Raw genomic sequence first — 11,073 nt, forward strand, 5'->3', positions numbered from 1 at the left:
GACTGATTTACCTGACACTATCTGAATTGCCCTGATGTGGTAAAACCCACCCATTTCTTGCTCTAAGCAGGTTAAAGTAAATGCTAAGAATTTGTAAAAGATTTGTCAATATGATTTGACTAAATTATTTTGGTTTTAGACCCTTATTTACCCAGCAAAATGATCTATATATTTTGTAACGGAGACCATATCTCTAGTAGGAATGTGCGATATGTGATTAAAGATCATTGCCACGTGATCAGTTCATTTTGTAGCCTATTAATTTGGAATGTGCAAAACAATTACAGAATATGTGAAGCGTAACAGTACAAACAACAAGAAAAATAACATTACCAGACCACAATGAGTTAAGGAGTTAAAATAAGAAAGAAACCTGAGAAAACTGTGAGTGCTGACAGATAGCCAGGGTGGCACCATGGCGGCTGGGGAATGGTGTAGGAAACGCTGGTCCTGTAGCAATATTTGGAGAACGAGGCCAAATCCCATCCAGGAGGTCATGTGGTCGTTCAGCCAGTAGAGAAACCGGGCCGGGACAGGGTGACCTCTGCATGCAACAACTCTCCCCTTCCATTAGACCAACAACACTTCCAGCTACTCTGCTGAATCAAAATTGAATTTTCTCCACTCTAGTACTCTCCATATCAGCAACAATGCATTAACCCTGCAAAGTCAACTGGGTCATGTAGCTCAGGCCTACACTGATTTACTTCACAGTACCTTTATTTTGGCAGCGGTGAAGATTTACACGACGGCTAAATGTTAAATAAATGCTATTAAACTCTTGTTAGTGGGATTTCTGCTTGTCCGCCACTTTTTACGTTCCATTTGTTAGCTATTTAGCTGAATATAAATTTTTGCTAGGCTTAACAGAACTGTTATACATTTAATAGGTTCAGAGAAAAAAAAAACGCTACAGCCTACAACGTATTTGTAGCCACTATGAACCGTCAGCGTTAGTTTAAGTGGAATGTTTTACTGTTGAGCAGCTTTTTGTTTGGGCAAACTGAAATTAAAGAAATACTGTGTTACTTTTAAAGTGATGGTTAATGGTGGTTAATTGTCCATGTCTCTAAATAGAGATTTAATATAATGAAAACCTCATATCTCCAAAATGTCAACCTTTCAAGAACTAGGAACAACAGTCTTGTTTTTATCTTGATGACAATGCATTTTTGGCATTATCCAATGGAGTTTTGAAAGGATTTCATAAAGAGCCCATAGAGGAGCAGCTAATCCTTCAACTGAAGTTAAAACATGAAAATCACCAAAACTGGATTCATGAGGTTGTCACGAGACAACAGCGATTTGTGACCTTAAATCATCTGTTCTGATGGGTGCCAGGATTGTGTTATTGTGACTATGCAAGTATTAGGTGATTGTTTTCTTCTAAATGACTAATATTATCGTAGATTTGTTGAATAAGAAATAGAGTCCGCACACTCAGAACTTCATGCATACACTTTTAATGATAACATTTCGCTCCTTCGTCAGGTCAAAATTATTGTACATTTAACATTAAAGGAACAATGACGTTGTGATTGTTGTCTGTATTATAGGAAAGTATGTAGGTTGGGAAATGTTATGGAGGGCTGTGGAAAATAAAGGTCAGTAATACTCAGTGAAAGTGGCACTCAACATCACAACACTTATTGTAATGGATATTTCACTATGTACCTGCATGTTTGAACATAATAGTTCTTGTGCAATAACTTCCCTATTTAAAGTGGAACCACACCCAATTCTTGCATGTTGTTTCATAATTCTTTTATGTATAGAGTAAATTTGTTTGAGTATAAAGACAAACAAACATTGAGTGCATTTACATGCACATTAGCATGCTGAACATGATCATTATCCCAGCCAAGGTCTAAGTTGGGATATGGCATTTGCATTGAACACTCAGTAAACAGTTTTTCCATAAACTGTGTACATGGAGATAGTACTATAAACTATAGACACTCAGCTTTCCCTCTGTGTTCATTAGTGGCACATTATTTTGTTGCTTGTGACTGGTAACCCAACAATAAAAGAGGATATGGTGTTTACATGCCAGAATACTGGTTGATACTGGCATTTCCCAGCTAGCATATTCAGGTTTTTCATTATCAGGATATGGGCTTATCCCAGTTACTGTAAATGGGATATTGCATTTACATGTGCCAGCTCATAAATGGAACATTTGAATATCCTGAATATAAACAGAATATTGATGTGCAGATAAACACACTGATTGTGAGAGTCCATTGAGTCAGTCGTCAGTTGTTTTGGCTGCATTTGGGAGTTGCGTGAACTCACATACCACCTGAAATTTGAAAAAACACAGATACGTAGCATATTTACATTTGCAGTTGCATAAACCTGCCTCAAGGATTGGCTAAACAAAAAGGAACCAGAACTACTGGCTGATTCTGATGAGGTATTTTATTGTTGGGGGATATGGAGAGCTGAATTTTCCTGCAGCTGCACTAGAGTACTGCAGTTTTCATACATGCAGTCGTCATAAGAAGTGCGAGAAGCGTGAATGCCAAGGTGCACCGATGACACATAAATGTTGATTAGACTATTTTAGACATTTTTACATAGAGTGGTATTCCTCTTTAATCATTTTAAACCACCATATCTGTCACTTTACATCTGCATAACCAATGAGGATTTTCTGTATCAATATCTGATTTATGGCTCTTCTCAACAAAAAGGAATATGCTCTCAGTCCTTATACTGCAGTAATTGGATATGAAGTCATATACAATTTTGAGGGAAATCATTGCTAAATAAATAATGACAAAATAAACAGAATGATAAATGGCAGAGTGATTGATTCCCCTGTGTGTGGGGGAAGGAGGATCCCTGACCATGTGTTGACTGCGTGTCTTTAATTAGGGGAGGGTGGATTTACCCGATAAATGGCTTGAGTGGGGAAAGACATTGGTGTCATTAGGATAATCAGGGCTCTAAATGAGGTTTTGATGCAGTGTGTCCGACAGGTGTAGTGGCAAGATAGGGAGGGAAAGGTTCCTCCAGCAAGCTCCAGCTGTGTTTACACTCTTTGTCTGGAACAAAGGGGCCTTGTCATATCCGCCATGATTGATGCGGCTGTAGAAGAATAGTTAGAGCATATTTACATGAATCCCTGGTGGGAAGGCCGACACGAGCGGGCCTCTCAGTGTTGCCATTATTTGTCCTGCACACTCCGAGGCAGAGCGCTTGCCAAGCAGGCATGCAGCAACACAAACAGACCATCTATTCCAGTTCCCCATGTGATGAAATCAGTTTACCTTTCTGGGAATGATTCACCACATCGCCCGGGTTTCCAGACACTCCTCCCAACGTGTCCCTCACTATCACATCGTCTCCTACCGGCAGCCTCTCCGCTCCGCCTCGGGGCGAAGGAAATGACGCTGCTCCCCAACATCTCAGTAAGACGTCTCTCCCTCCCTCGCGTATATGCCAGTCTTCTATCATTCTGAATTGCTAATGACAAAAGATGTACTAAAGAGAAAACATATCAACGTACTTGACAATGAAGAGCGTTTAAAAAAAAAAAAAAGCAATAATGTGCTCTTAGACTGATAATGTTGGAGATCTCATCGGCAGCACCTTTAAAACATAAAGCAGCTCTGTTCTATTCTGAGGGCTGCGGATGAGCCCAGTGAGTTTGGGCTGATTTGAAGAACAATGGAGTGGATGTGCTGTTCTATAGACTGAATAATGAGGTTGTGTGCTTCAGAGAGCAGCCCTCCCCCCCTTCTCCCACAAAGACACCATCCCCCATCCTTCCCTGCTCTTTGATGGAGCTGATATATGCATAAGCAACACTTTCATGGGGTGCCAAATATTGCTGGGATTGAAGTGTGGTGCCCTATCTATGTCTAACGCTGGGACTACTTCTATTTGCCTATCACCTGTTATATCATATTTTTTCCGCATGGTATGTTAATAGCATAAAAACAAACCTACTGGCTTAAAACAAACTGGCTGTAATTGCTGGTGAAATAGCCTCTGAGCAGTCACTATTTTAGTCTGCCTGCTACAATATTCTGCCCAATTTTATGTGCTGTAAGTATGTAAAGACAGTCTGTGTTGATCACTCAGACATTGTAAAAACAATCCTTAACCTTTCTAGTACAACAGAGGTGCACTAGCCCATGGCTTCTGACTGGGAAAGGGCATTCATTCTGTTTTAATGGCTGCCAAACCACATAGGGAATATGATTCATGTAGAGCAGAGCGTAGTTATGGCAGAATGTTGTCTCTCTCCAGCCCTGAAATACCATGGCCTTGACTAGATTCCCATGGCTATAATTAGATACTGTGGTTCTGAACCCAAGGTGAATCAATGTCTTAAACATCTCGCTCTCCTGTTGGATACCAAAAGCTTCATTTTTTTCTCTCTCACTTCATTTGGTCTGGATCAAAATGAGCACCGCAAATAGTCATGCTGTGTTATTGTTGTGCAACGCTCGGAGGCTCGCTGGATGCGTTTTTTTGTTCTTCACTTGTCGGACCACAACAGAGTTCATCTTATGCAGAACTCTGCTTTTGTGGCAGGCCAAGGTTTGCCCTGAGGGGTTACTGGCCTCTTCATCAAACTAATGACTGTCCGATAATAACGAGGACAGTTTGTACAAATCTATTTGTGCCAGTATCAATAAACTAGTGGGTTAGTGTTGAACCCCAGCCAAACGTTATTGTTCATTGTATGTCCATTTTAATGTGCCTAAAAAGCGAGGTCAATGTCAAAGCCTCATTGCACACAAATGAGAATATCTTCACGCATCCATGCTCCACTGCTTATGAATACATACATACATAAGCAAAATGAATCTAAATAGATATATCCCAAGTGGGCTTTTGTGTTATTTTGTGGTGTATTTTGTCTTTAGCATGCACTCATTGTACACTGTATACGAGCTAACATATTTCAGCGCTGTCTATTACTGTGAGTTTAATCTTCTAATAACTTTATATATTAAACATTATACTGCCTGTATACCATTTGTGTTTACAATGCCGCTGTTCTGGGGAATAGCGCGGCTCTGTGTGTGAGTAAAAAAAAAAAAAAATCATTGCATATGAATAGCATACTTATTCAACTGCTTGGAGATTTAAAAGGGGATTACAAGGTTTCTCTCCAGAGATGAATTTGCTCCATTTAAACAAAACTCAGGGTAAATCCAGGAGGTAGGCATGCATAGTGTTGATCAGCTGTTTAAGGTGCAGTTTATGGAGGCTTAAAACTCTTTAATTGACGCTTTCTCCCAGAGTTGAACAGTGGGTCTCCAGAGTAATCAGTATGCATTAAATCTCATCTCTCTTTGTGAATATTAGCCTTGCTATAAAAGGCAGAAAGAACAAAAAGACATGCAGTTCCCTCTTCACAAATACTGCGATTAAAAAAAGAAACAAGGACCATTCTGATACAAAAGCTTTTTTTGCTGCTGCCATAATTGCTTATGTTTGTCAAATAGCGAGTGACTTCATACGCTCTGATTAAAACATATACTTTAGTTTCTTTGACACATTTCTTGTGAGTCATCACCAGTAGGACGTATCCTCCATAAATTAAACATTGCAGATAGCCTTGCCAATTTCTTTTTTCCCTGTATGCACATGAATACTGTATGAGCGAGTTTTACTTGAAGAGCACAGAGAGAATGAATCTGTGATTAATAGAAGAATAATGGAAGTGTAATAGAAATTACATTTTGAACATTCATAATCTGCTTCCCTCTCTTTGTTCAAATACAAATGCTTCAGGCTCCAATTTTCATTTTCACTTTGAATAATGAGACGGTAAATTGAAGTGCAGGGCAGGCAGAGAGAGGGGGAACGTTCAAGATCAGCTGAAATGTATTCTGACCTTGTTTTTTTTTTTTTTTCTTTTTCATTTTTTCCAGAAATTCATCTGATGCAATCAAAGATTATATTCAAATGTAAATCAGCAGTGTGGTATGATCAAAGTTAAATTGCCGTTTGACTTCTGTAAGCCGTTGCATCTCTGTCATTTGGTAAGTGATACACACAGAACACGCTGCTGTTGGCAAGATAACAGAATATATGTGTGATCCATCATCTCATGCACATAATAATCTGGTCTTTTTCTCCCACTGCTATAGATATATGGAGAGGATGACTTTGAGCTGTATCTTTGAGAGAGAATTTCCATCCCTGGCTTTGTATGTGAGCCATCAGATGGTGTACTGCATGTCACTTGCCACGGAATTTGAATGGAGGAATCGAGATCTGTGGTGACACAGCGATCACAGTCCTTTGCACATACACTAACCCCTCGCCCCTTCCAGTTCATATGAGCTAGCAATTGTAACTGCCTTCCATTTAATTATTTCATTAAGAAGCTGCTCACGGTGAATATTAAAGTGAAATTGAATATTATGTGAAACAGTATAGAAGGGGAATTCCACCATTCCAGTAGACATTTGCATAACCCCTCGCCCTCCGATGTGAGCTGACAGTTATAGCAAGGATCCATTTGATCCTTCATCACTGAAACAATGGATAGTCCCCTTTATTTAAAAAGAAATGCTTGTGAATATTTAAGCCAAACTACATGAAGAGGTCTTTTCTTGAACTCTTTTAAAAACAGGCTGTCAAAACCTCAGTCTGTGGAGGTTTAAAGACAATTGTGTTTCATAATCAGGAAAAGATGTTTTGAGGATTCAGAAAAAATCCCTCTATCTATTTTATCAGTCTAATTGTGTTTAAAAGAAACACAAAAAAGCAAATGCTGATCAGATCCATGTGGATGATTTCCCAATTACTAGTTAATACTGTATATACTACGTTTAAAAACAATGTCATTTTCCATTCCTGAAATATCATAGGTACGGAGTGTAAGAGGAATGTTTTAAATTCAGATGGTTACATGGTTAAAGAGCAAACGTGGGTGAAAATCAAAAGAAATGATTCAGAGGGCTGGATCCAGACTCATAGGGAAGGCTGCAGGATTGTTGTTGTTTTTGCTGTTTTTTTTAATTATTTTATTTGACATGCAAATGGAATTCAGGTCCAGTTCCCCACATCAAATACACTAAAAGTGGTTCCATTTTACATACCATGTTTCAAGGCACATTGCAGGAAAGGTGCATTTCAGTATTGAAGCACAATTCAGCAAATAATGTATGTGCCGTCAAATGATCTTGAAACCTTCACACAGAAATTCATCATAAGTGCTTTGAAACAGCAGCGGCAGTGTTTACATGCCCAGCAATCATGGTGTTATAACAAAGTAATATAGCTGATGAAATGGCATCATATGTACTGTTACTATTCAGAATAGAGTGTATTCTTGGATTTTGAGGGGCTAGTTAGAATGTTCATCCACGGTACGGGGCTCCGGCAAGAAGCAGACAGGAGGCAGGAGACAGTTCAACCTTTTATCTAGCTCTTCAGTATGGAATGGATACATACATGGCATGGATGTAAGTAAGTAAGTATGGTAAGTATGTATGTAAGTAAGTAAGTATGTAGAAATAATATACAGTATAAGTAACCTATTGCACATGCAATCTAACAATGATGCCAGCTCGGCTAACAACGTAAGCTAAACATCAGTTGGTTAGCTAAACATGCTAACGGTGCGCAATGATAAATTCTGAGGCAAACTTCCCAGCAATATAAAAAGGAGAGACATGCTCATAAAAGTAACATTAATGTAACATGAATCCCTGAGTGATAACATAAATATCCCCTCCATATAATGCAAAAGAACAGACAACTCACGTTTCACTCACGCATACTTCGGAGGTAGAGAAAACAATGAGAGAAAAAAAACGGAGCATAGAACAAATCTCCCTTTGCTAGGTAACCAACACAGAAAGGGAGGGGGAGCACTAGCTCATGCGTTAACTAATTTAAGCTAGCAAACAGCTCAAAAAGAGTGGGAATTTAGTACAGTTACTGTATATAATATTTAACATAATTGAACAATATTGGATATTTCGTTGTCTGGCCCTCTCTCCCATGGTTGCACTCAAGAATTTGCCGACTCCAGAATAGTATAAATTCCATACCAGTAGTTTTTATTTTGATACTTTTGTGATATAAATTGCCTCTGCAGACATATTCATACTTTATTGTAAAATGTATTTTTCAGATAAACTAAATCAAGCAACAAAAGAGCTTTCGGCTACAGAACATTGGATTTACTGGTCCGGTAATAGGAACCATAAATTCTGACTTACATGCAGCAGTGACAACAGCAGTGACAAATGGTACATCAGATATGAAATTTCCTTTGGGACTTTCATCCATTTCCAGGAATGGTTTCTACATGAAACGAATATTTATTCTGCTAAGTGAATAGGTTGGGTGACAGTGGAAGATTTAAGACACTGCATTCTTTATAACAAGCTATATTAATAAAGTAACAGGTTTGATTTGGGTAGATCTACTCATGGGAAGTGTCTGTGATGGGATACTGAAATAACAGTTCAAGAGAGCAGGACAACATGTGTGTGTGTCTTGAACGTAACCACAAAGCTAGCTCTGTTGAGGTTGGCACAGCTTGAAACAGGCTTACAGTAATGTTAGGGGAGCCAAACTGCTTGCATTGCTAACATTTAAAGTTTACATTTCAGAGTATGCAGAGCAAGCAGATCGGGGTTCAGTGTCTAGATCAAGGGACATTGATCAAGGAGAAGTGCTCTAATTTGCTCTTTTGAAAAAGCTCTTACTTTCATTTCTTTTCCTCGCATTTTCACGATCATTCCATGGCACCGGGAACACTGTCAGGACACCATGGCTCCGACTCCACAAAACTAAGTATGCTTGAAATAAATGAGATTGGTTTATTTATTTATTTTTAAACAGAATAATTGTCTTGCATTGCATGTTTTTGAAGTGCGCAACACAAAAGTACTCTCACAGTTACTTATTAAGGTAAGGAATGAAGTAAAGTAACTGATTACTTTTAAAAGTAACTTTCCCCAACGCTCAGTTGTTACAAATATCAACAGATCATTTACACGTGTCAGCTTTGTTATTGTAATTGCAGCGGCTATTATAACAGTTGCAATCAGACAGCTGACTGCATAATAAAGTGTTTAGCCAATGGTGATTCATCAGTTTCCTTGTCATTGTTTATAGAAGCATTGGTGTGGATGTGCCTTTTAACTCTTTTGCTAAATAAATTGAGTGGCTGGAAATGTTTGCACACATGTAAACACATGTAAGCACGATAAGATGTTCAGTTGATGAAGCGTCTGCACCTCAACATCTGTCAGTGACCCATTCTGCTGTAGCCTGTAATGCTTACCTCACCTCAACTATAATCCTGCCCCTGACTCTTACCTTTACCATATTTGCACTGTGCATGACACCTCTCTGCTCCTAAGCAAATCAAATCCAAAGTGAAACTCAGCCAAAATGGCTGCACTTCAGTTGCAGCCTTGTTTATTTTGAGCTGGTGAGTTCGGAGGAACAGGTTGACCTACATCCCTGCATCATATTTGCATCATTGTGGGAGGGGTTTAATGGTACATTTGGCATGCCTCCTGACAGCCAAAAAAATATGTTTCTTTCTGAGGATACAGGAAATTTTGTTTGTTTATCTCACTGTGTGTTTATCTACTCTGTGCTTTTTTGCATTCGGGATATTGACTCCTCACAGACACACATGGCCATGGCCAAATCTGATTGTTATGAACTGTCTGCAAAACTATAAACATTCCCCAACAGCGTCTCACCTCTCACCAACTTCTCAATACTTGACCGAGGGACGACAGCTGATTCCGCCCAAAGTAAAAGTGTCTCTGAGTTTTTAAAGAGTTGCAGTTAAGTATGTTTGGCTTCAGATACTCCCGAGGCAACATGGGGAATGTATTAGCAACAAACTCGCTTCACCATTACCTTCTTCATAATGTTATTCCACTTTTTTATGAGACTGTTGACCTGACAGAGCCTTGGTGGAAAATGTGAAGCCTCCAGGGTGAGATCGCCTTGCATAAGCACATTTCCCATTAGAACACCACTGAAGGGCAAGTGGAATTTGAACAACTCTCCTGTCCATATACAATAAACTACTTCTGGAAAATATAGAACTACAACCAGTCAGTGAGATATCAAACCAGGTACAACTGGTTGGCATGCACAAGCAGTAACACAAACAAGGAGAGAGATACTGTGTATAGTTAAGCAAAACAAGCCATAATATTGATAATTGCATGATAGCTATATCTGTGTTGGTTGTAAAATAGAGAATAGACAAATGAAGTTGTTCTCAACACCCTGCAGCCACTCCTCTCTCTCTCTCTCTCTCTCTCTCTCTCTCTCTCTCTCTTCTCCCCCCTTCTCCATCCATTCCCTCATGGTTAATTGAACAGAATAGTTTAGTGTGCAATTAATTATGATGTGCTGAGATGATGTATGGACCTGACAGGGCATTGTGGGTAATAATAGGAGAGATTTATTTACTGGCTCTGTGTAGGCTCCTCTCACCCCTGCAAAATTAATACATTTTCTCAGATTCAAATTATGGAAGAAAATAGGAAGGAAATTGTGTCAGACGCATACATATGCAATACACTCGGGAACACACATGCATACACATGCATACACATGCACACACTCAAAGGCAAACAAATGCATGAATACACACACACACACACACACAAGGAATCAATGTTGTTCTTGTAGGGAAATTGTAAATGTAAAACGGCAGAAATGAATCATGCTAATGGCATGGCTGACAGTTGTGTTCAATATTATGATTTCAAACCCCCAAAAGATTGATTACATAACCTGTTCTTTATTTACTTGGTGGAAGAAAATATATTGCCCCGCAGTGCTCTGGTATGAACATAAAGTTAAGGAAAAATAACACAGAGTTCTAATCTGAACAGAGCAGGAATGAGATACATCAAAGCTGCAATATGTGGTTTTGGATAAGAACAAAAAGGACTCGTATAAGAATTAATTTACAAATACTGAGATCATGTTTCATCTCATCACATATCAAAAAATAACCTTTTGAAGCAAAGTGAATAGTCAACCTTGAAGGCTGTTCTTTGTAAATGTAGATGTGGCGGGAGGGCGGGACCACCACAGATAAAACTG

This window comes from Centroberyx affinis, unplaced genomic scaffold (assembly GCF_046629955.1).
Source record: "Centroberyx affinis isolate AG114_WGS23_722 - 3 ecotype Tasmania unplaced genomic scaffold, CSIRO-AGI_Caff_v1 ptg004476l_1, whole genome shotgun sequence".
NCBI lineage: Eukaryota > Metazoa > Chordata > Actinopteri > Beryciformes > Berycidae > Centroberyx > Centroberyx affinis.